Source organism: Rutidosis leptorrhynchoides, chromosome 1, assembly GCF_046630445.1.
Source record: "Rutidosis leptorrhynchoides isolate AG116_Rl617_1_P2 chromosome 1, CSIRO_AGI_Rlap_v1, whole genome shotgun sequence".
In the NCBI taxonomy this organism is placed as follows: Eukaryota; Viridiplantae; Streptophyta; class Magnoliopsida; order Asterales; family Asteraceae; genus Rutidosis; species Rutidosis leptorrhynchoides.
This window is the reverse complement of record NC_092333.1, coordinates 32,981,214-33,009,157: the sequence shown is the minus strand read 5'-3', so window position 1 is coordinate 33,009,157 and position 27,944 is coordinate 32,981,214. Positions and strand designations below refer to the sequence as shown.

At 38.6% G+C, this 27,944-nt stretch overlaps 1 pseudogene; it reads right to left on the bottom strand.

Annotated features, from left to right (window-relative positions):
• Positions 1 to 847: 847 nt before the first annotated feature.
• LOC139855478 (disease resistance protein RUN1-like) lies at positions 848 to 10,511 on the bottom strand (annotated as a pseudogene).
• Between the last annotated feature and the right edge of the window lie 17,433 nt (positions 10,512 to 27,944).

Sequence of the window (27,944 nt, the reverse complement as noted above, 5' to 3'; positions counted from 1 at the left end):
AGAAACTTGGTACGAAATACCCATTTTGACCCTACAATATTAGAGTGCGCAGGTCTAGGAACTAAATCCCAAGTATGATTATCTTTTAAAGCCTTCATCTCGTCACACATGGCATCGTACCACTTGGGATCTTTTGCGGCAGACTTAAAACCTCTGGGCTCAACATTTGTGAAAAGAGCATGGTGTAACGGAGATGTGGAAACATGTGAAAGATTCGCAATGTGACGAGGTTTAAAGATACCTGCCTTTGAACGAGTACGCATTGGATGGTTATTTGTGGGAGCTGTGGGTTGCTCATTTAAATGCGCAACAGTAGGTTGACTAGGTTGAGCTGGTGAAGGCATAGTAGGAGGTATATTATCAGTTGATGTTGTATCAGGAGTGCAAAGAGGCTCATCAGAACACAAATCACATGGGGTAGTTTCAACCAATGTAGTCGAATCAGGACAGGAAACAGTTTGTACCGGTTGTAATATGGTACCATCACAATAAGTAGACAAAAGTAAAATGTCTTTTGTAACTTTAGATGCCGAAGTTCCTTTGAACGGAAACGATTGCTCATCAAACTGAGCATGACGAGTAGTATAAATCCGATTCGTAGATAAATCAAGACATTTGTAACCCTTGTATTGAGAACAATAACCAAGAAAAACACATGTAGCACTTCGGGGAGAAAGTTTATTTGATGAGTAATCACGAAGATACGGGTATACACAACATCCAAATACCCGAAAATTCCCATAATTTGGCATAGATGAAAATAGCAACTCATATGGAGACTTGTTATTAAGAAGTTTGGTCGGAATCCTACTGTCATCGATGCAAATCTTGCTCAGGCCTTTCAAGCTCAATGTAATACATCTGCTCCAGATTGGTATGTTGATACAGGAGCATCCGCCCACATGACGCCAAAATGTACAAGGCTAACAACTTGCCTAAATTACATGATACGTACAATCATCAATAAACAATAAAAGATATACATAATATTTTCTATAAAATATAATATATGTCGTTAACCTGAATGAACCACTTTGTTTAGTTTTAGGCTTTTCATCTCCAGCATCCACTAACTACTCACTGTAACAAAAAAAAACAATGATTATAACATAAAACCAAATAAAATCAATAGAATGTTAATTAAAATAAAACAAATGAACATATCCTACCTTACTTATTGATCGTTTGGATGTAGACTTTTTTTTAGCCTTTGAATGAACAATCCTTGAATGCTTACGATGCAGATGTGAACTCTTAAAAAGTAGATTTAGATTTACATGGTTTTTTTTTTTCAGTGGCGATCACACCCAGATAGATAATTAGACTACAAATTGGGGATTTCCAGTTTAATCATTCAAAAAAGTAGTTTTATCATGTTTAATTTGATTTTGAAACCGCTTCTGATTTTTTCTCAACTGCTCCTACAGTTATGTTATACGAATACGCAAATGGAATGCTCCGGGTAATTTTAGTCTCCAGAAATACCCTTTTTAGTTTAGATTTAATAGATTAATAATGATGAATATTCCATTCAATCCAAGCCATTGATCTAATCAATCTAGTGGTTTAAAATGATTCTTCCAGTTCTTGCTTTTTCTTTAGTTCTCAATTGAACCCTCCTCTCTCTCTCTCTCTATATATATATATATATATATATATATATATATATATATATATAATGGAAACTGAAGGGTCGAGAAGGGTACAGCGGGTTATTTGTTTTCTTTTTAACAAAATGGTATATCTATATTTTTTTTAATAATATAAAATACAAATTGTAGTAACCACTAGTAAATGAGTTCTATACTTAACTTGCCTATAGAACAGCCACACATTCCCTTTTCTCATATATATATATATATATATATATATATATATATATATATATATAGGCAGGATCAATGTGGAAGTAACCAATCGGGGGGAAGCGGGGAGAAGCAAAAATTTTTTTTTTTTCCTTTTTTTTGGATTTTTTTTTCAGGCATCAAGATCACACGAAAATATGAACATTTAGAAAAGACACTTCGTGATGAATGTTATTATTTAGGCGGGAAAACGATCGACAAAAATAACATTCAAGATTATATTGTTCGTGAAGAATGTTAACGTTTTTTTTCCATGTTTTGTGAAGTAAAATTTAGCCCGATTTAGAGTTTAGGGTTTAGGGTTTAGGGTTTGGTGTTTTGGGTTTATGGAATAAACCCAAAACATCAAACCCTAAACCCTAAACTCTAAACCGTTCGTGTTAAAAACTCAATCTAAATCCTAAATCTAAACCCTAAATATAAACCCTAAACCCTAAATTTCTAAACCCTAATATCTAAACCCTAATATCTAAAACCTCAACATACGCTCGAATAACACGATAATTGTTATATATTAGTTCTTCGAGCATTTTCCCGCCAAAATAAAAACATTTATCACAAAGTGTCTTTATTAAATGTTCATATTTTCATCCAATCTATAATGTCCGTGAACAAAGTTTTTTCAAAAAACGAAGAAAAAAAAAAGATTTTGCTTCCCCCCGATTGGTTACTTCCCTCTTGATCCTACCACTATATATGTATATGTGTATATATATATATATATATATATATATATATATATATATATATATATATATATATATATATATATATATATATATATATATATATATATATATATATATTGATAAACGGCTCTAGTTATTGAGTCAACAGTAAGCGTATATTTATTGGCGACTTGACTGACTCTTAGAGCCTAAATTAAATTTCAGGCAAGATTTAAAACTCATGGAAATTTGATTTTACCATTTTCATGGTGTCTCACTTTTATTTTTTAATTATTGTTTTTCAATTTTTTTCCTACTTATTGGTCGGAGGTCCACTCGGAAGCAATCTCTCTATCCATCGAATAGAGAGATGGATGACTTTCTGTACTTTTGAGGGTGTGTGTTTTCACTCTGGGTGGAGAAATGACTTGTCTTTATTCTCGGATAGGGGAAAGATTGTCTACATTTCACCTCCCCATACACCACTTATGTGGTATTGGATTTTGTTGTTGTTGTTGTTGTTGTATATATTTTTGATAAGATTGGCCCCGAGTCAACTTGAAAATCCAATTTTACATTTCTACAACCCCAATAAATGCAACTCGATCCTTTTATAACTACAAGATGAAGTCAAGAATTCATCTTGTGGATCTACTAGTGATGAAAGTGACTCAAACGGTAGTAACGAAAAGGAAGAGCATTAGGAAGAGAAATAAAAGGTGACTAAATAACCACATAGATCAAACAAGAACCGTGACCCACCCATACTCTCAATGCTGCATTTATTTAAAAATACAAAATAACATAGAGAGAAGATATATACCTTGGAACCTCTACGGTCATCGTTTTCAGATGAACTCGAAGTCAAAATCATTTTTTCCCATAGAGCAACAGGAATGATGACTAGTTCACTGTCAGTGTTCGTAGTTGTTGTGTGAGAAGACTGATGCTGAAAAAGTGAAGTGAGAAAAATTTCTTTGTATTCTTTAATTAAGAAATTAAAATAATCAATAATAAACTGAAACAAATAACAACTAAAATAAATATAAATATTATAACTAAATAAAGTGAAAAAAACTAAATTAAATTAAACAAAGTACTAAATTTGATCGAAAAACCTACTTTATTCCTAATAGGCCTGTTAATATAATACATAAAGGAAGTTTGGCCCAAAATAAAATACATAGGGCATGTTGTCTTCCTCAAACAATATTTTTTAATCTCATCTTCCTCAGCCTTCATTCACGCCGTGCGAATTGACAACTATTTTAGATGAATTCATGTTCTTTTAGGTAACTTAACTATAAGTGGTTGACTGTTTTAGAATCATCAAAGAGATTTTGTTTTAACATTTAGAGATATATTTACCTTTCCTGAATTATTGACGATGAAGCTACCAGTTTTCAGTCCTGTAAATGACTGATATGATTGTTGAGGTCGGCCCGTCATTCTCCATCCACGTACCGCTAGAGCAACATTTGGTATCAGAAACATTTTCAGTACTTGTTTTTGGAGCAGCAAACACACACACCCTTTTTGTCCATGACGGGACTCGAACTCACAAGAAGCTATTTGGTAACATTTTCAGTATTTTACATGAGATTAGATTACCAAAAACACAAATTTAGATTCTTGAAAGAGATGTGTACCTGTATCGTCAATGGTATAACCAACTAATATACTTAACCATCCAGGAGTAAGTCTCCCAATCTCCATTAACTTGTAAAAATCACGCTGACAAAGAAAGTATGATCCTTTGCTTAGTTGAAATCCAGACAAGTCTCTTCCAAATGTTTCTGCCCACCCCGTTTTGATTTCCGAGACATCACTTGCCACATCTTCATCAGTGTACACCAGGCTTGCACCACATTCAAGTATTTCCAAACCGCTTATGACAACAATAGACACAATAACTTCATCTCCAACATCCAAAATGTTTCCAATTGGCCAATAGCTTAACCATATACCGACTTCACCAGATTCAGGTTTCCCAAATACTTTAGGACTGTAGATCAAATCATCATTATTAGTCATACTGATTTTAGCAGACCACACCATATCCTCACCGGATACTGCATATCTGAAAATTACATTCATTCCCTTGAGAAAACTGCTCCTTGGACATGAAGGCACACTAAAGGACAAAGTTGTCGATTGTGATGTATAACTAGGAGTCAGTTTTGGATGATTTATGTCTGGTAGAGATGTGCTCATTATATTGAATTCATACAACATCTGCAGCACGAGGCCAAAAAATTTCATTCATTTGTACATTAACAACTTAGCAGGGTGGTAGTTTTAGAGAAATATATTACCTGAAGATAGCAACTTCTACCTTTGGTGAGGTGGCAATCACCAACCAGGGTCACCTCATGATTTTGATATTCTTTCACCCAAATCAAGTGTCCCAAATCAGTTTCATCAAGTTTGGAAACCAGGAACAACTTAACAAAGCCTTGAACTTCAGACAAAATACAGCAGCCTTCATAACCAAACTCTTACAATGCGAATAGACCTGATTCAAAAGTAATTTTCTCTAATGATGTACAGTCATATATATACAGTTCCGCAAGTTGAATTGGGAGAAATAGAAGTGTTTTAAGTCTTGTACAGTTTCTTAAGTCGAGAACCAGCAGGTTTCTAAGATGACTGTAACTAGGCAGAATATCAAATAGACCACTGCCCAGATTCATATATTGCAAAGATGATTGATGATTGAAACTCAGAGGAAAATGATCAGTGGACTCAAGATTGCATTCATTGAGAAATAACGTTTGTAATAAATGTGGCAAGGGAAAGGGCGGCTCTTCTGTACTTGCTTCACCAGAAGTGGAAGCTTCGATGTCTACCGTTGTATGTCTATGCTCCCTCTTGTTCAGCTTTAAACACCCTGTCATGTTCAATACAGACTTTCAAGGTTACCAATGGATCTACAAACATGAAACAGATTGCGACAGTTGCAGAGAATCAAATTCTCAAGATTAGGGATCAGGTCAATATTGCGTATTTTAAAGAGACTAAGCGACTCCTTAAGATTTAGAATCTTTAGTGAATGAAGAACCTGTTGCAGAAGTTACAAGATCAAGTTAGCATTGTACATCTATATGAGGACCTTAAAAAACTGAGCGCTCAAAAGTCCACGCCCTAAAAAGCAGGCTATAAATTTCCTACCGTAGGTGGTTCAAATTCTTTCAAGCAGCTATAGCTCATATCTAAAGCAACCATGTTCCCCATGAATATCTCAGTATGGATCATACTTTCACATAATCCAACCCAACAGAGCAATCTTAAATGTACAGATAAATCCTTGTATGATCCCCTGAGTTTCACAAAACTGAGCTTGAGCAACTTCAGTTCATCCATCTTCTCAAGTGCATCGGTTGGAAGCTGTTGAGTACACAAAAATGTGAGATAAAATCAGGAAAGTGAAACAAGTAAATATGAGCAGATTAGATTAGTACCGCTTTTCAATTTTATGATCATGTACAAATACTTTGTCCTAGTTAGCTTTTCTACATATCCTAGTTATCAAGACATGTCAACATATTCAGTATGGTAGTGATCCCACTTTCTCGCTATTCAAATTATAAAATCTTTGTATCATCTCTATTAAATTAAACTAGATCCCACTTTATAGCCTATGACACGCATGTACTAACAAGGGGAGAGATCAAGGGATAAGGACCCTTTTGGGGATAAGGGGATAAGCAAATTTGTTTTTTTATATATTTAAGATTAGAGGCTAGATTTTAGATTTTTCAATTTCTGGGGTTAATAATCATTGTTTAGATTCATAAATAATACAAAAAAAAAAAATAAAAATAATAATAATAATACTATAATTATACATCAGATGTATGATAAACTACTGTGAGGTTTTTATTTATTTACAATTTAGCTCGATTTAGAGTTTAGGGCTTTGGATTTAATCCTAAACTCTAAACCGTTCGTGTTAAAAACTCAATCAAAACCCGAAATCTAAACCCTAAACCCTAATTCCTAAACTCTAATTACTAAACCCTAAACATTGTTTTTCATCTAGTCATTTTTCATTAGTTTTGGTTATCATACATCGGATGTATGATAACCTCCTATCATACATCAATGTGTGATAACAAGGTGTAAAAAAAAATTATTTATTTCCTGAATCTACACAATGTATACTAATCTCATTTTTTTTTTTTTTTTTTGTAATTTGAACTCTAATCTTAAAGATATAAAAAAAATCAAATTTGTTTATCCCTTATCCCCCAAAGGGGTACTTAGCGCCGGATCTTCCCAATATATACCGTAAACCCGAAAACCCTATACCCTAAACTCTAAATTGGGCTAAATTCGAAAAAAACACTTCACACAAGATGAAAACAGAACGATGCAAATAAACTCAGCAGCAAAACATTCAATGCATTGAATGTTTTTATTTTTTTCTTCGAGCGTTTTCCCGCCAAAATAATGACATTCATCACAAAGTGTCTTTTTTAAATGTTCATATTTTCATCTAATCTATAATGTTCGTGAACAAAGTTTTTTCAAAAAAAGAAAAAAAAAATTGCTTCCCCCTTCCCCTCAAAAAAGTGCTTCCCTCTTGATTATGACCCTATATATATATATATATATATATATATATATATATATATATATATATATATATATAATCAAGATTAAGAGAAAAAAAACATACAGCGGAATAGATTTAATATGCTTTAGTATATATGTAAAATTAAAATCACTTTTAAATGTTAAAAACAATCATATGTGCAATAACTTATAAAATATTTTTTTAAAAGATAGTTACCCTTAAGAGCAATCAAATGAAGAATAAGTCAACCTAACCGGACAATCACTTACGTAACTAAGGAATCCAAATGACCAATATGAATAAGCTAGTGTATAAACAGGATATTGGAGAGGTATTCCTTTTTGTTTAAAGAAAATTAGATATTAATAAATCAAATTAAGGCCGTTAAAAAAAGTAAATGGTACCTCTTGTAATTGACTAGATTCGAAACCGTTCTCTTTCATCATCATTTGAATATCAAGTGCTAGACCTAAGGTTCTTGAACTCTAAATCAAAATAACAAAAGAACCAACTGTTAGATGAAACCAGAGGAGAAACCGAGAATTTATTTCACCGGAGGCGAAATTTATTATAAAAGCGCTCACATTCAGTGTAAATTTTTTCCTTCCATTCTTCCATGAAAATACAAACTTTTGGGTCATGGGCTTTTGCGTTAGGGGCAAAATATGGAGGCTTTTGGGCAAAATACAACCTTTTGGGTCATGGGCTTTTGGGTTAGGGGCAAAATATGGAGGCTTTTTGGCATAATACAACCTTTTTTCTTCAAATTAAAGAGTCCAACAATGAAAACGACGGAGGCTTTTGGGTCATGGACTTTTGAGTTAGGGGCAAAATAAAAAGATCCAAAATTTTAAGCTATTTCCGCCCCTGGATGAACTGGAGGGGTTAGCTTAAGTAGAAAAAGTAAGTAAAAACTTCCACATAGAAATATAAGCATCTCACCTTTTTTCTTCTCAGCATATCATAAGAGTCCTTGTTACGCCAAACTCTACTACGTTTGGCAGCTGTTGGAGATTCTCGATCCACAAAGGTTCTCCCCATAGCTTGTAGCAAACTATGCATCATTATTTTATTTTCAGCTGTAACACACAAAAGGGATCTCTTAATTAGAGTTTCGATTCTAGACTTGGCAGAGTAATCAGGCTCCAGTATATTAACCACGTAATCCACATCTTCGGCAACAAAGAAACAAGCAATATGCAAAAACAACTCTCTCTCCAAGTCAGGTAACGAATGAAGAACTTTTTTTAGTACATTATAAATATCGTCATGAAAACTTTTTTCAAATGAACTCAATTCACTCTCCCATAATGCGATAGTGTCTTTTTGAGACAACGAGGATCCTAACACTCTAAGAGCCAGCAGATTTCCATCACAATACTGTACCACTTGTTGAGCAAGCTCATTGTAACCATCTTTTGGAATCTTAGACCGGAAAGCATGAAGGCTTAAAAGCTCTAACGATTCATCATTGCTCAGTTTTTCCATCTTGTACTCTTGACACCTCTTAGATCGAGACGTAAACCAATTACCTATATTATTGTCCGAGGTGATTATAACCTTGCTTTCTTTATTAATATTACATGAGCCAAGTAAATCTTCCAATTGATCCTCTTTAACAACGTCATCAAGAACAATAAGTGCTTTTGTCTTTTTCAAGAGCGTTTCAATCTGAGCGGTACCCTGACAAACAGAAAGTATTTTTATGTCCTTGCCCTTTGAAATATCAAAGCAAAGTTGTTGTTGTAGTTTTATCATTTCATGTCCACATCTAGTTCCAATATTTTCAACAATACTATAACTTTCATAATGCTGACCATAAGATTGTACGATGTAGCGGGCCAACGTTGACTTGCCACTTCCTGGCATGCCGTGAATTACCAAAAATTCATCTTCAGATGATTGTCTTAACCAGGAATCAAATATCTCTTCATATCGAGCATCCATCCCTGTTACGTTGTGTGGAATATAAATATGTTTACGAGCAAGTCTATTGTAAATTAGGTTGACAACCTCCTTTTCAAATATAACTTCGGACCTGTAACACACAAAAAAACTAATGAGTACTTCAGCACATGGCATTAGAAGTTGTTTGACAACAAAATAAATTTTGATAACCAATTTTTTATGTTTAAAAATAATGCACAAAATACAATGAACCCAAACCAACCTATAACTTGATAGTAGAGATTAGTAGTTGACCCGAAACACTCGATTTACATATTGTAACTGCTACCCTCCTATTGTTGACTACTTATGAACTATCATGATCCAAAGTATACAGCCTGAAACAATTATTACTTTTATTTATACCTGGCAAACCAAACCCAAAGTGCTCAATTTGGGTCTAATGGGCCTTGCATATGGGTCCAACGGGGCGAGTTGTAAAGTTTCCAGTTTTTGAGATGTGCATCCCAAAAAATTGGTCCAATGAGGTTTTTTAAAACATATTGGATATTAGACAAAAAATAAGAAATGGGTCAATCGGGTTCAAATCCACCAAGTCCAACAAATAGAAACGGGTCCAACAGGTCTAGTATATGGGTCCAACGGGTCGAATTGTAAAATTTTGAATTTTAGTTGCACGATGTAATTTTTCAAAATAAAATAAAAAATAAAAATTAATAAAAATAAAAAATAAAAATAATAAAAATTAATAAAAATGATAAAAATAATATTTAAAACTAGATTTTTTATTGAACAAAATGGTTCTCGACCCGACCTAACCCGTTTCGGTCTCGACCCACTCAGACCCAACCCGGGTCCCGACCCGACCCGTTTGACCCATTTAAATTCTGACCCGTTTTGACCCATGACCCATTTCGACCCAAACCCATTTGGGTCCCGACCCAACCCGACCCGTTTCCCAGGCATACTTTTATTATATTACGAAAAAGAAAAGTGATATTACAAATAACGTACCAACAAGAGGCATGCCAATCACACTTGCAACCTCTGTAAGGGCGGCCTTCCACCTATTGACATTATCTTCGGTCCACCGTCCGGAGGGCTTAGCTTCAATCATGAATCTTTCTCTATGTTTACCAACATCTGAAGGATCCACATGATAAAAAAGTGTAAAACGAAATGATTACAATCTCTCCTTTGGTCAAGGATCAATGAAAGTTCATCAAGGCACCAAGTTGAAGTTGCATAGTTTTCAGACAATACAATTATTGAAGCATCAGATGATTTGATTGCTTTCTCAATTTCTGGCTTCAGTTTTTCACCTCTTTCGGCATCATCACTATCTCTAAATGTCAAAATCCCTGCTAGCTTTAACGCTTCATTAAGATGATCGGTAAAACCATGACGAGTATCTTCGCCTCTAAAGCTTAGAAATACGTCATACATGCTACCATTAGCTCTTGGAGGAGCTATGTTTCTAAAGGAAGCCATTTGAAAGTAGATGGAACTAAAAAACTGTAAGATCTGTGAAAATAAGATGGAATATGAACTACTCAAAAGTCGTCTAATAACTTCAAATACATACATATATGTCAGGCATCATCATTTTCATTGTTAACTAATATAGTTTATCTTATTTCAACCTTATATTTATTCCACCACTAATTTAATATTGGGTCAACATGATGATAATCACATCACAAAACATATAATCAAAATGAGTAAGGTAAGAAATTACTTGGATATTGATCCACCAATTTTACAAGGGAGGTAATCCCCACACACTAGATTTTGGTCAGAACACACCAAATTAAAGAAGATAAAAATTCTACCCTTTTGATTATTATCCGATGTGTTCATCGTATAACCTCCATTGACTGTTCTATATTGATGGTTACAAAAGTAATAAAATTCCTAATAATAGTACCACCAAAGTATTTGCAAAAACATCGAATTCAAAACCAGCCACCACCACAATTTCATGCATCTATATAGCTCAAATGATATCCTTGTTCATCGCATACACTTTTAAACACCAGGAAATGAAAACTTGTAATCCAATACTCAACCAAAGCATTCTCTTAAAGGTAGTGACAACCTCTTAACCATATCCATTCTGCACGTACCAGATATCAAAGCAGACTAACCAACCAACCAAATCCACTTGAGGCATTTCATCAAACACCTTGCGTGCAAACTCAAAAACACTACATTTCGAATACAAATTAATCAAATGAGTCCTGTAATTCATATCAATTTCCAATCTGATTTTAACCAGATGTGTATTGATTCGTAGTCATGGATTGAGAGACTTGGTTTAACAACATTAACATAGAGTTTCCAGTATGAAATTGAGCTTTATTATGTTGCTATTGGAGATGAAAGTCTTAAACTGAACAAAAGTATTCTTTTATTTACACAATTGCTTCTTATGGACTGACTGATAGTGTAGATCATACAAGTATATATTAACGATTACTTCAGTTGAGACAAAATTAAACAATTACTCGTAGCAAACATAAAACAGTTAGGTTGAAGGGGTAGTTTATCTAGTACAGTAATAAAGTCACGGTTAAATTTAGTGAAAGAGATGGAAATTTTAGCAGGATTTAAAACTCATGGAAAATTTGATTTTATCAAAATGGTGTCTTCATTTTATTTTTATTTTTATAAAAAAAAAATTCTACTCATTGGCGGTTCACTCGGAATCAATATCTCTATCCGTTGAAGAGGGAGATGACTTTCTATTTTGAGAGTGTTTTCACTTTGAGTGAAGAAATGACTTGTATTACGGGTTTTGTTGTTGTTTGTTATTGGTTAAATTTAGTGAAAATATCATTTTTTTACCCTCTTAAACTCATAAATTACATATTACATATTTCTTTAAAACTAGTTAAAAGACCCGTGAATTCACGGGTTTGTTAAAACGAAACTTTTTAAAAAGATATACTCATTTGTAGTAAGTGTTTTCATACATGTTGATACTAATATGAATAATCGCTGAATAATATCACCTACGACAGAGACGTTACATGATTGACGGATGAAGATGATGATAATCGCTGCAGATGAAGATGACGATTTTGGGAGAAAGGATCATTACTGATCATGCATATTTTAACCATAGAAGTAATATGCATGTTCAACGCGTAAAGTGAGGTTTAAGGATCTTAGAACAAGGCTCTCCGGTCCGGCTACCGTGAATAACCCTGGCCGACATGATGATGTCGGCGGGGTGGCCAAGTGATTAAGTCCACCTTTGATAGCGGTCGCTGATCAGAAGGCCCCAAATAAGGTTGTAGGTGCTAGTTTAATAAAGAACTAACCTGTTAACCTTGAGAGATGATGCTGATTACGTAAGATGAGTAACAGATAATGGTTACGTAACGTGGTTGTGTTTAGAATGATAGTTAGGGTTTGTATATATAGGCAAACCCTAATTCTAGAACCATCCGAGATAATGGCAATCCTTTCCATAACGAACTCCCCCAAATCACGGGTGTAATTATGGAAAAGATATTTACTTGATAGCCAAGTAATCGCTGTACCGGGAACAAAGGCATTAGATGCGAATCCGTTTACCGCATAACGCACGTGAGTACACGCATACGCACACCAGTGGGTGCCCGCATATATATGGGGTGCGCATGCGGGTTGTGGTATCATTATGTCCCCCCAGTTTGATGTTATATGGCGCAAGACATATGATATCAAACTATTAAGCGGAAAAAACAAGAAAACGGCTAGCATTCAATGTTCTGCGTGCGTTTCGAGGTCATTTAATGCCTGTCACTGTCGCAGAATCCCATTCGGCTGACAAGACGTAAAGTGGCAGTTGGCAGGCGCGTGTCAGCCACGCGCTCATAGGTAACAATACCCAACTGACATCCACGCGCGCACTGAAAATGCAACCCGTTGATCGCGTAACACGTGTACAGCCACGATCACACCATTCCACCCCATGACTCCAAATTTTCACTATAAATAGCCCCAATTCACACACATTTCCATTTTTCAGCTCCAAGCTTCCCCAATACGCTGCTATATTTAATTCTGATCAAATCCTAAATATTCTGGTCACCGTCTAAAGGTTAGTAATTCTCCAACCACTCTATAGAAAATGACTAAGGCTAACGAAACCTATGTAGATAGTGTTAGATCGGTTATAGAGCATAAACACATTGATTACTTAGTCAAACAATACCCACCGTTAGCGAAGTACAATCCGGTGCCACCCTTGTCTAATCAGCGTGCTCACGAGCCACCGGAGAAGAAGGTGGCCATCTACGAACATGCGTTCAAGCACGGCAACTTTAGGGTTCCCCCCTCCGACTTCTTCCTAGGCGTACTAGACCACTTCAGAGTGGGATTAGGGCAACTACACCCTTATGCCATAGGTAAAATAGTACTGTTTGAGATGTGGTGCGTCGCACTCAACAAGGTACCGCTTGTCAAAGTTTTCTATCATCTATACCGCTTGGCCAATCACCACAAATCCTGGTTCACCTTCTTCGCCCGACAAAATTTCACAAAAACCCCAAAGTCGAATGCGGGTAACTGGAAAGAAACGTTCTTTTACATTGACCAAACTGTAGTTGGTACCAATTTTCCGCAAACGCTTATATGGTGCGAGAAGGTGGAGAAGGATGTGAACAAAACCCCGGTCCTTGATGACGTGGAAACAAAGCTATTGGCGGAGTGCGCTAACGCACAGATGGTGCACCGGTCATACGGGAACGTAATGTTGCGGTTAGGGAAGATCTCCGCACACTGGCCATGGGAAGATGTGCGTCCAGTCATAGTCGGACCGGATGGAAAGGGTAGGAAGAGTATGATCACGTACTAATATAACAGTTTGCTATTTATATATGCTAACGCATGCGTACATGTTTGCAGAGATGAAGATGGAGAAAGTACTGACTGCAGAGGTGATTGCGGGCATTTCCTTCCACAAGCAGAATGTGAATGAGCAGTTGGAGCAGGAGAATGTTGGCGAGAATGCACCTGCCACCTCCGGTAATAAACGCAAGGCCGCCGAAGCCTCCCAACCCCAACTGAAGAAGAAAAAACTCACTCCCAAGCAGAGGGAGGATAAGCTGAACGACAACTTCGTTCCCATCGAGCCCCGTTCAGCGAATCTACCTCCCCCATCTTCTGGTAAGCGTTCCCCCATCGCGCATACCGCATACTTAAGTTTGCATGTATTTAACCATTTATTAATACGCAGAGCATGCTGAAGAGATGCATCACAACCCACCGCGGGTCAATCCGGACCTTAAATCTACCGCCGAGTCAAAGGACAAGACGATACACCTTGACTCTGAGTCTACACCAACCCCGCCACACGGCAGTTTCCGATTGGCGAACCTGGCGCAGCTCACCCAGTCATCGGCGGAAAACGCCGCAGAGCAATCCGCCTTCCTCCAACAAATCTTCCCGACTGAGTTCCGCAACCAACTAGCCGCACTGCCATTTAATCAGGCGCTCAACGCCTTCATTCAAAATGGCCTTGTCTTTTTTGGCATGGTTGCAGATCAAGTCCGCCGTTCCACTAACCTGTATCAAGTGGCCGTGCGGAAAGAAACAGAATTAGGGCTGCTGCAAGCGGGGGTTGATCGGGTTAAGAAAGACAGGGATGCCGCAGAGAAGGCGCGCAAAGCGGCGGAGGCGACTGCGGCGGAAACAAAAACCGCCCTGATTGAGGAAAGGAAGAAAAACCGCGAGCTGGTTGGTGCGGTTGACCAAGCTAAGGGGGAGACTGAGCGTCTGCGGGTGGAGCTGGAAAGGGTGAACAGGGAGAAGGATGACGCGGTGACTTGCCGCAAACTGGCAGAGGCGGACTTATCAAAGCTTCGCACCGCCCTTCCTACCATTGCGCAGAAGGAGATGGATTCCGGGCCCGTATCCGACAAGTTTAACGCCTACGTTGAAGCGGTGAAGGACCACGAAATCAACAAGGCAGTGCTGGAGGTGATCCAAGCTTGCGGTTTGACACCGCCGTACCCTGACATCGTACAAAAGAAGCTAAAGGAGGGTACGACTACGGTGGTAATGGAGGCGGAAGAAGACATCACAGCCATCCCAATCCCCCTGATCAATGCTTTTGATGCGGACCCGAATATGCCGGTTGACGGGTTCCTCAAGGAAGATTATTAGTGTTAGCTTGTATTCGTTTGCGCCGCAAGTCCTGTGTTCAGGCAGGCAATTGTAAATACAATTTTGGGGCCCTAAGTCCCGTGTTGGGTAGGCACTTGAAACGATTTATTTGTAATAACATTAGTTTATATTATACATTATTGTGTTATGCATGCGTTATCTATTAATTGTTTACATATCACGAATCAAAACAAAAGATGAACCGCATGTCTATGCGCATAGTTAACCAAAACTCATGCGCATACGCAGGTACTGCTTAAAATAAACCAACATTTTAGCAATTTTACCTTTAACAATTTAGACTCAAAAGCTACTGCGTTATTGCTTTGTCATGTGCTAGAGGTGCACTTTAGCTGTATGGTAAGCAACGCAACTAAAAACAAACCAATGCTTTTATACTTAAGAGTTCCTCAAGCAAACCAATGCGAGAGTAATTACGCACAAGCAAACCAATGCTTGTATTTTTAAGTCGACTTGGCAGCCATCTAGTCTGCGTGGCGCTTGGCTAGGGGAAAGCCAATTCCCTTCGCCTGCCATTAATATCTAGCCTTGTAACCAAACAGGCTTCTGCCGCACGGGGGCTAGAGGACACCCCTTAAGTAGGCAGGAAACGTATATAAAAAAGAGAAATACATATCAAAAGTATGCGCGGGTAAATATTTAATTGGCATTAATAATGATTACAACCGCGACACATCCAAATGGACATAAAATACATAGAAAAAATAATGCGCTAAAATAAATTGGAGTGATCAGGTCCATCCAGATACATATAACATTTTTTAAACAATGTCGCGTGCCAAGTGCGTTTCACAGGTTTTCCATCTAATGTCTCGAGATGGTATGCCCCGGTGTTGCTTGCTTTTGCTACCCTATACGGACCTTCCCAGCGGGGGCCCAATTTTCCAGTATCCTCCGCATGACTTGCGTCATTCTGACGCTAAACTAAGTCCCCGCACTTATAAGAGCGCGAACGCACACGCTGATTGTAGTACTTTGTAATTTTCTGCTTGTTATTGGCTTCGTTTACCGCCGCAGAGAGCCTGCGTTCTTCAAGCAGATTAAGATTTTCCCGCAAAGCTTCTGAGTTATTTTGTTCGTCAAAATTCTGTATGCGGAACGTTGGTACCCCAATTTCTGCGGGCACAACAGCTTCTGATCCATAGACCAAACTGAACGGAGTCTCACCAGTGCTTGCTTTGGGCGTTCTTCTATGCGCCCACAAAACCTTTGGCAGTTCGTCCACCCAACCAACTCTACCATGGCCCAACCTAGCTTTGATTCCAGCCACTATGTCCCGGTTGGTGACTTCGCACTGGCCTTTCGCCTGCGGACGCGCAACGGATATAAAAGTTTGCTTAATATTAAGCTCCGCGCACCAGCTGCGAAAAGGATCTCCCGCAAATTGTGTACCATTATCACTAACAATTTCGTTTGGTATACGGAATCGACAAACTATGTCTTCCCATACAAAATTACGCACCCTTTTTCCTGATATTGTCGCCAGCGGTCGTGCTTCAACCCATTTCGTGAAATAGTCGATTGCAACAATCAAGAATTTGATGTTTCCTGCATGTGCAGAGTATGCGTAAGATACTGACAGAAATAGCATACGGTATAAAATAAAAGTATTACCTCGGCCTTTTGGAAATGGTCCGACTATGTCAATTGCCCATTTGCAGAATGGCCACGGTGAGGAGACCGGTATCATAGGATGCGTAGGTGCCCTGCTGATGGGTGCATGTATTTGGCAAGATTCACATTGCTTAACTATTCGCGCTGTATCTGCATACATAGTGGGCCAATAATAACCTAGCCGCATAATTTTTGACACAATAGACCTGTGCCCCGAATGAAGAGCGCATGCACCTTCATGCACCTCGCGTATAACCTCCTCTGCCTCTTTCGGGCCAATACACCTTAAGTGTGGCCCTAAATAATTTTTCCGATATAGGACATCACCCTCAAGGGCATATAGTGGTGCCTTGGTGCGGACCTTCTTCGCATCAACGGAGTCCGCAGGTGATGTGCCGTCCCGCCGAAAAGCAATAATGGGTGTCATCCATGTTGAGCTGGATTCTTCTACAGGTGCTACCAAAGGCATCATAACGATAGATTTTGCATGCAGTTCTACTATAAGAACTTTCTTCCCCAGATGATCAAAAGCCAAAGCGGCCAATTTGCTAAGCGCATCCGCTTTCTTATTTTGCCCCCGCATTACGTGGGAGATTTGAAAAGCTTCAAACTGGCCAGCGAGGTTATGAACAAGCGATAAATATTGCTGCATGGCAATGTCGTGTGCTTCAAAGTCCCTGCTGACTTGACTACATACCAGCTTTGAATCCACATAAGCGTGCAGAATTTTAACATTCAATTTATGCGCAATACGCATACCCGCTAACAGAGCCTCGTATTCTGCCTCGTTGTTCGTAGCAGCAAAATTAAACCGTAGCGCATATGTATGCTCTTCGCCATCTGGACCAGTTAAAATTATACCCGCACCCGCGCCAGCTACGCTGCAGGCACCATCGATGTATAACTCCCATGGTGACATAGTTGGTGCAGGCGTATCTTGATGTTCTGCGGATGCCTCGACATCCGCAGGTAACTCTGCTAGGTAATCCGCAAGTATTTGACCCTTAACCGCGCTGCGCGAAGAAAAATTTATTTCATGTTCTCCTAACTCAACTGCCCATTTAGCCATTCGGCCAGAAATCTCAGGCTTGTATAACACATGAAAGAAAAATGATTGCATTAGTCAATGCGGTAACCCCGGACATTGCCGCAAATTAGGTATGTACCAACCTGTTTGATCGGTTGATCAGTTAGAACCACGATTGGATGTGCTTGAAAGTAACGGCGCAAACGCCACGCCGTGTGGACTAGCGCATATACTAGCTTTTCTATTGGTGAATAGTTTACTTCGCTTGATGTCAGCGTCTTGCTTACGAAGTAGACCGGCATTTGCGTCTGAGAAAACCTCAGCGTTATATTTCTGCGGAATAAATAATGCATGTAAATAAAAGTGGATTACCTTTTCGCGATCTGCGATAAGGACCGAGCTGATAGCCTCTTTCGATGCCGCAAGATACAGCGTAAGCGTTTCACCTGATACTGGCGCGGTGAGTGTTGGTAATTCAGCGAGCACCCTCTTCATCTCCTGAAAGGCTGATTCTGCTTCCTGAGTCCACACGAAATCTTTTTTCTTTAAACAATTCTTCAAAGTATTGAAGAATGGCAATTGTCGCTCTGCGACCTTCGACAAAAACCGCGTGATCGCCGCAAGCTTCCCGGTCAGACTCTGCATGTCTTTCTTTGTCTTCGGAGATGGTAAACTATCAATGGCTTCAATCTTTTTGGGATTTGCCTTAATTCCCCGCGCTGTCACCACATGACCTAGAAACTTGCCTTCCTCTTCCCCAAAACTACATTTGAGCGGGTTAAGCTTCATGTTTATCCTGCGTAGAGACGCAAACGTTTCTAGGATGTCCGCGAGCATTTCTTCTTCAGTGTTGCTCTTATTTACCAGGTCGTCAACGTACGCTTCAAGATTCCTACCAATTTGGTGTTTGAACGCCGCATCAATTACGCGCTGATAGGTTACGCCTGCGTTTTTTAATCCGAAGGGCATCTTCGTATAACAGTAAATACCTTGCGGCATATGGAAAGCAGTCTCGTCCTCATCTTCTGCAGCCATTAAGATTTGGTGATAACCCTTGTACGCATCTAGAAAACACTTGTACCGGAACCCTGACAGTGATTCCACCTTCCAGTCTATTTCCGGGAGAGGGTAGTTGTCCTTAGGACACGCTTTATTAATGTCTTTAAAAACAACGCACATCCGCCAATTACCATCAGCCTTTTTGACTAACACAGGATTAGCAACCCATGTCTGATACCGCACCTCCCGCAGGATGTTAGCTTTGACAAGATTATCTACTTCTGCGCATAACCAATCACTGCGCTCAAGAGCCATATACCGCTTATTTTGTCTAACGGGCGTGAGTAATGGGTTAACATTCAATTTATGTTCCGCAATGTCTCGTGGTACCCCCATCATGTCTGATTCACGCCACGCAAAAACATCTGCGTTGGCGGTCAATATTCCGTGCAATTTGGCCTTTGTTTCGGTTGACAAGCCTGCGCCGATTTTAATCCGCTTATCCGGATGTAAACGTTTTACTATGACCGTACTGCTTGCGAGTTATTCTCCCATGATGGGAATGTTTACAGGCACAACAGAACCACACAACTCGGTTGTTTGATGTGACGCAATTGTGGCAACCCCTCCCTTCGTAGGAAACTTAATCAAACCATGCACCACCGACAGTATAATGTTAAAATGCAGTATGAAATTTCTACCAAGCAGCACATTGTACCGAGAAGTTGAACGAACCACATAAAAGTCAACTAACTCATGTCTGACCAACTGCGGATTATTATCATCTGCGAGTTCTATCATTAGCTCTGTCCGGCCTAGTGGCCATGAGCTTTCTCCAGAGAACCCAGATAATGTAATATCAGACTGTCGTAGCTGAGTTTTGACTTCTGTAGGGAGAAAACGATAGTAATGCTCGTACATAATGTCCACGGGACTCCCAGTGTCAATATGCATGCGTTTAACTTGTACTCCGCAAGTAGGGATGCGACACTTGATGATAATGGGCTCGTTAACTGTGTTGATTGACATTACAGGAGGAAACATGATTGGGAGAAGTTCCTAGTCATGGTGATCATTGTACTTTCTCTGCTGGCTAACTTTCTCTGCATCGACTATATTAATGGTTAAGTCGGCGTTTTTTGTTTTATCAATTTTTTGCCATGCGAAAGTTTTTGCCTTCGACCCTTCTTCTGCGGATTTTCCCTTGTCCTTCTTAGGTGGTTTCAGGTGATCCAATTTACCTGCGCGCAGCACTTGAAGTACTCTTTCCATCAAGTTTTTGCATCGATTAGTGTCATGCCTGTAATCGTCATGGAATTCGCAATACTTTGTTTTATCCCGCTTACCAAATTCTGTAAGCGGAGTTGGAACCGCAAAGGTCGCGCACACTGGTTCGGTTGCCAAAATTTCTTTTGGCGTTTTAGACAAACTTTTAAGCAGCGCATAGTTCTGATTATTTATGCCGCGCTGATTATTGTTTCGATAATTGCCACTTGATTTCCCTTTATCATTCCTGATAGGACCACCGCTAGGATACCTTCTGCGAGAGTTGTTGCCACGATTTTGATCACGCGAACGATCATCATCGTCTTTCCTCTCGTTGCGTGAACTAGCTGTTGGAAAATCATTATCATCGCCACTTCGCATATAGTCATGGCATTCATTAAGCGCTTCGGCATAAGTTGTTGGGACCGTATGGCGCAGATGCCTTACCAGTGTTGGATGACGTTCTGAGTTTATACCATGTATGAGTCCGGAAATCTGTTGCTCTGGCTTGAGATCTAGTATGCACAGATACTCATTAGTATATCTTGTGAGAAATTCACCCAAAGATTCCTTGGATTTCTGCACAATATCATGACATTCGATATGAGTGCGTTTGCGTGACCTCTGATTCTGATATTGCAACAAGAATTCCGTCCGCAGATCCATAAACCCGGCTATACTACCCGCCGGCAGCTTATTAAACCATTCACGAGCAATACCCTGCAGTATCATTGGAAATATCTGACACGCAACCGGATCCACCCAACCTTGAGTGCGCATTGCGCCTTCAAAACGCTGTAAGAAGTCATCTGGATCAGTTAAGCCATTGTAAGTACCCAACGTATGAGGTATTTTTGGCGCAGTTGGAAACGGATATGCAGTTATATGTGGAGGAAACTTATCGAAAGTAGTTGGTAGCTCAAAAGGTGGTTTAACAGGGTCACCTTTGAGCCCTGCGAAGAAATGCCTCATCATATCCTGAACAAAATCAGGTTGTGAAAATAGGTGGACCATGTCAGGAGGTGCCGCCTGCATAAATTGGCTTGCGAGGTTTGCCTGCCCCTGAATATTTTGCCAGGGCTGCCCTGGCGTCTGCGGATACAACCAAGGCTGATTTGGAAAAGAAGGCAGGCTTGCCGACGCAGAGTATACGGGTATCTGAAAAGGTGCCGAAACCTGTGGCGCAGATGCCTGCGAGACCTGAGGATATGCCACTATAAGCCCAACCGTATACGCAGTGCTTTGCTGTTCTGCGGTTATCGGCATCCAATGAGAATTGGCATCCGGAATGACACCGAACCCCCAACTATTAAGTAATGCCTGCGCATCCGCAGGAGTCAAAAACTGCGAAATTGGACGCGGTGGTTGCCAAGGTTGCAGCGGTGTAAACGATGAATTCTGCTGCACACTCTGTGTCTGCAGAGGGATTGAAACCGTGGTACTATAAATAGGTACCTGGCCGCAGCATACTATGTGCGGGCCTACTGTTTCACCGCTAGTGCCTACCAAGATGACCCTTGGATCCACTGCGGAAAAATCCAACCGCGTGGAGGTAACTGGTGAGTTTGCCCTTGGCGGTGTAATCCCATCTGGATATATCGGCTTATACCTCTGAAAAGGCTCGCCGGATACAGGTGAAAGATATGGAGCGTATCCCGCCCCCGTAGTCATAGCCTGCGTATGCTGACTGCCAGATGGTGTGTTCTGATTATCCGTTTGAGTATGTTCTGACGAGTCCCCGGAAGTCATGATACTGTTAAAAGAAAAAATTCAAAAAATTTCGTGAACAATAAGCCTTATAATTCAAAACCTTTTAAAAGAGAAAGCAATTAAACAGTCTAGAACTAATTCGGCTCTCAACGAAAGCACCACTTGATCATGCATATTTTAACCATAGAAGTAATATGCCTGTTCAACGCGTAAAGTGAGGTTTAAGGATCTTAGAACAAGGCTCTCCGGTCCGGCTACCGTGAATAACCCTGGCCGACATGATGATGTTGGCGGGGTGACCAAGTGATTAAGTCCACCTTCGATAGCGGTCGCTGATAAGAAGGCCCCAAATAAGGTTGTAGGTGCTAGTTTAATAAAGAACTAACCTGTTAACCTTGAGAGATGATGCTGATTACGTAAGATGAGTAACAGATAATGGTTACGTAACGTGGTTGTGTTTAGAATGATAGTTAGGGTTTGTATATATAGGCAAACCCTAATTCTAGAACCATCCGAGATAATGGCAATCCTTTCCATAACGAACTCCCCCGAATCACGGGTGTAATTATGGAAAAGATATTTACTTGATAGCCAAGTAATCGCTGTACCAAGAACAAAGGCATTAGATGCGAATCCGCATACTGCATAATGCACGTGAGTACACGCATACGCACACTAGTGGGTGCCCGCATATATATGGGGTGCGCATGCGGGTTGCGGTATCATTAATTACTAATGTGGTGGTGATGGTATAAGTGAAAAAAATTTAGAAGATAAAATTTTTGTGAATTTGTTGCATCATGTATCACAAAAACTCTCATGCTCACCCGATACGTTTAAGGGGTTGTAGCTAAAAAAAATAAAAGCCATAAGTGAGTAATAGGAGGATAAATTGTTTGGATGTAATACCTTACAAATATTGAATAAGTGGAACGGTAATAGGTTAGTCAACACAATAATCATAAAATATACCCATCTGAATTTTTCCATCGTATGAAATCAGGGTACAACCTTTTATATTAGTCAATGTTTTGGGTGTTACCCATCAAGTCAACAATATCAAGCAAGAAGCACAATGTGAAGAAAAAAAAAATGATGACAATGACCCGTGTAGCCAACTCACAGATCTGAGCCTTAAAAACAACCAATACAAATTCTCATAAACACTTTTAAGTGCTCAACATTATTTTCTTAAAAGAACACTTTCTTGTGACTGCTCTATCTTTAGCCAACACCACAAACATGTAAAAACAATTAGAATAAAAATCTGTGTATATTATTCATAGCCTAAATTAACGAATGATTATAACGATTAACTCTTGATTTATAATATTTTTTTCATTTAGACATTTTATTACACTGATAAAATAACTTACAGCAACTAATCCACCACCAACATTGCACCAATGATTATACTAACAAACTTATATAATTTTTACATTAAAAGAAAGAAGACAATATTTAATTCCGTATATAAATTCAAGAATAGAAGAAAGAAGATGAATACCTAATTACATACATAAATTAATAACAATGTAAGTAAAATGAAATAATTGAGTAATGAATAAGAAAAACGATTTGCACAGATTGAAGAAGATGAATAAATATCTCGAATAGAATCTCGAATTCAGATTTAATGATACCGCAACCCGCATGCGCACCTCATATGTATGCGGGCGCTTACTAGTGTGCGTATGCGTGTGTTTGTGTGCGTTATGCGGTATGCGGATTCGTATCTGATGCCTTTGTTCTCGGTACAGCGATTACTTGGCTAACAAGTAAATATCTTTTCCATAATTACATCCGTGATTCGGGAGAGTTTGTTATGGAAAGGATTGCCAATATCTCGGATGGTTCTAGAATTAGGGTTTGCCTATATATACAAACCCTATCTATCATTCTAAGCATCATCACATTACGTAACTATCATCTGCCACACGCCTTACGCAATTAAGCATCATTCCTCGTCTTTTCAAGGTTAACAGGTTAGTTCTTCATTAAACTAGCACCTACAACCTTATTTGGGGCCTTCTGATCAGCGATCGCTATCAAAGGTGGACTTAATCACTTGGCCACCCCGCCGACATCATCATGTCGGCCAGGGTTATTCACGGTAGCCGGATCGGAGAGCCTTGTTCTAAGATCCTTAAACCCCACTAACGCATTGAGCAGACATGTTAAACCCTATGGTAAAAATATGCATGATCAAGTGGTGCTTTCATTGAGAGTCAAATTAGTTCAAGACTGTTTAATTGCTTTCTCTTTTAAAAGGTTTTGAATTATAAGGCTTATTGTTCACGAAATTTTTTGAATTTTTTCTTTTAACAGTATCATGACTTCTGGGGACTCGTCGGAACGTACTCACACGGATAATCAAAACACACCATCTGGCAGTCAGCATACGCAGGCTATGACTACGGGGGCGGGGTACGCGCCATATCTTTCACCTGTATCCGGCGAGCCTTTTCAGAGGTATAAGCCGATATATCCAGATGGGATTACACCGCCAAGGGCAAACTCGCCGGTTACCACCACACGGTTGGATTTTTCCACAGTGGATCCAAGGGTCATATTGGTAAGCACTGGCGGTGAAACAGTAGGCCCGCACGTAGTATACTGCGGCCAGGTACCTATTTATAGTACCACGGTTTCAATCCCTCTGCAGACGCAGAGTGTTCAGCAGAATTCATCGTTTACACCGTTGCAACCTTGGCAACCACCGCGTCCAATTTCGCAGTTTTTAACTCCTGCGGATGCGCAGGCATTACTTAATAGTTGGGGGTTCGGTGTCATTCCGGATGCCAATTCTCATTGGACGCCGATAACCGCAGAACAGCAAAGCACTGCGCATACGGTTGGGCTTATAGCGGCATATCCTCAGGTCTCGCAGGCATCTGCGCCACAGGTTTCGGCACCTTTTCAGATACCCGTATACTCTGCGTCTGTAAGTGATGTTATGCGAGGTGTATATAAAATAGTTATCAATTTTAGCAGAAAACACTATTAAATACGATACAATTTTACACAAGATATTTATTTATTTATAGAATGGATATACTTAAACCTTGCTACAACACTTATAGGCAGTGTACCTAATCGTACAGTAGTGTAGTTTTTAGTAAGTCCGGTTCGTTCCACGGGAAAATCTTTAAACAAAGCTCAACGCTATATTAGTTTACTTTTATAAAAATACAAATATATATATAAGTAATATTATTATTATAAAGGGGGGTTTTTACCGTTTAATGACCGGTTTGTCGATTTTAAGACTTTAGTCGCAGTTAAAACCTAATGTAAAATATAAAATAAATACAAGACTTAAATTAAAGCGTAAAGTAAATAACGATAATGAAATTGCGAATAATAAAAGTGCGATAAAATAAACTTGCGATAATTAAAAAGTACGATAATTAAAAGTGCGATTAAATAACAATAAATAAAAGTGCGATAATTAGAAGTGCAATTAAATATAAAATAAAGGAAATTAAATATGAAATAAAAGAATTATGCTTATTTAAACTTCTGTAATCATGATGTTTGACGTGTTGATTTTAGTTTTATGCCCCATGGGTTAATTGTCCTTTGTCCTGGATTATTTAATATGTCCGTCTGGTTTTTGTCCATAACAGTCCATCAGTCATAAATATAAAGTGCGAGTGTCCTTGTCAAATTATTATTATACCCGAAGTTAAATATTCCAACTAATTGGGGATTCGAATTGTAACAAGGTTTTAATACTTTGTTTAATGAATACACCAGGTTATCGACTGCGTGTAAACCAAGGTTTTACTACTTTGTTAACAATTACACCAATTACCCTTGAATGTAATTTCACCCCTGTTTTAATTATTCTAGTGGCTATTAATCCATTCCCGTGTCCGGTTAAATGAACGATTATTCGTACATATAAATACCCCGCCCATCGTATCCGATTGAGTGTATATGGTAATTTATAGGGACGCCCAATTGTAAATCTTTATATTAACATTAACAAACTTTCATTTAGTTAAACAAATATAAAGCCCATTAATAGCCCATAGTCTAATTTCCACAAGTGTCGTTCTTTTGTCCAAACCCCAATTATGGTACAAAGCCCAATTACCCAATTTTAGTAATTAGCCCAACATCATGATTACTTCGTTTTAAATAAGCATAATAATAACTTAGCTACGAGACATTAATATAAAAAGGTTGAACATAACTTACAATGATTAAAAATAGCGTAGCGTTACACGGACATAATTTCGACTTACACCCTTACAATATTCGCTAACATACCCTTATTATTAGAATTATAATTAAAATTAAAATATAAATTATATATATATATATATTGTTTACGTATGATAAGAGAAGAAAAAGATTGTAAATTGTGATCAGAATTCGGTTGGCTTTATAGGGATTTTCGATTTTTGGGGCTCCGCGACTCGCGGCAAAATCCTCTTCAAACTCCGCGAGTCACGGAGAATGAATTTACAGCTCACACCCTTGGAGTCTTTCTCTGCCGACGGTTTTATAATATATATATAATATATATATAATTAATATAATTAATTATATATTATATTATATTTATATGCCTAGTTAACTTGTAATTTTTAGTCCGTTGCGTCGAGCGTTAAGAGTTGACTCTGGTCCCGGTTCCGGATTTTCGAACGTCCTTGCGTACAATTTTATATTTTGTACTTTGCGTTTTGAATCTTGTACTCTTGTAATTTCGAGACGTTTCTTATCAATAATTGGAACCTTTTTGATTGTCTTTTGTACTTTTGAGCTTTTTGGTCGTTTGCGTCTTCAATTCGTCGAATCTGTCTTTTGTCTTCACCTTTTATTATTTAAACGAATATCACTTGTAAATAGAACAATTGCAACTAAAAGCTTGTCTTTCTTGAGGAATAATGCTATGAAATATATGTTCGTTTTTAGCATTATCAAATATTCCCACACTTGAGCGTTGCTTGTCCTCAAGCAATATTGTCTTGAAATACTAGAATCACTTCTTTATTCTTCACTCTTTGTACATCAGTGATTTCTATACGGCGGTAAAAACAATGGTAGTAACGATATGGTTTACAGTCCCACATGACTATAAAAATTTAGATTCATTAAGGAAATTGGATCTTTATGAAAACATTTGATCTTTTGAAAATTAAATCTAGTTTTTACCCTAGATAAGTTTTCCGGGATAACCCTTTACCGGTGTTTGCAAAATTTTTTTGTGGGTTTGGTGGGTTTTAGATTTGAAAATTTTAGCTCAAAACTTGCGGTTTTGTGTCACCCACTTGCTAACCTTGTATTTGGAAAGCAACACGTCCAGTTTACTTGTTCCGTATATTACCTTTCGGCAAACTACCGTCCGGTTGTAAAGGAAAGCGTTGAACAAGCAACTGTTAAGGCAATGTCCCGTGACATGCTTTTGATTATGGTCTATAACGTGTCGGACGCAATTACTATCCTTGGTAGGAGCAAAAGTAAAGCTCACCCTTATAATTTTTCGGTCTGGCACAAGGTCCTGTCTTTGACCACTATGCAACCACCGTTCTTACGGTTGACACCTGATTTAGTTCAGGTGACCTAATGAATTCCAGGTGAATTCCTAGGATTTTACGTTCAATGGTAATGAACGCATTGAAAATGGGTTTTCAGAAAACAAATCGGTTTGTATTTTTGATCAAAATATTTTCTCGTTCAAGCTCGAGTTTAGATATCATTGAATTCCATGAGTTTGTAATTCTCAATCTTTAAAGTCAATCTCAAGGATTAAGTAATATCAGGCTTAAAAGCTGATTTTTAATCTTTAAGGAGATTATCCTTTCTGGAGATCTGATTCATTAGTCTTATCCAACTAATTTGCATGGTGCCCCCCCATTGTACGAGATAAATCCTTCTCATGGTTAGGATAAATCTGACCACTTGGCGACCCTGTTTAATGCTGAGGTCCGTGGATTTCCTGCTGATTTTAGTGATGACTTTTCTAGATTTTTCGTCAACCTACAGCTGGTCTGGACGACAACTTCATGACCTAAATCAAGAAGCGCGTGTCTTTTTCGGAAGACTTTACTTCCTTTTAATGATGGAATTGATTCATCGTGTAGATCCATCTCTTCTTTTCTTTCATTGGGTAAAACAGT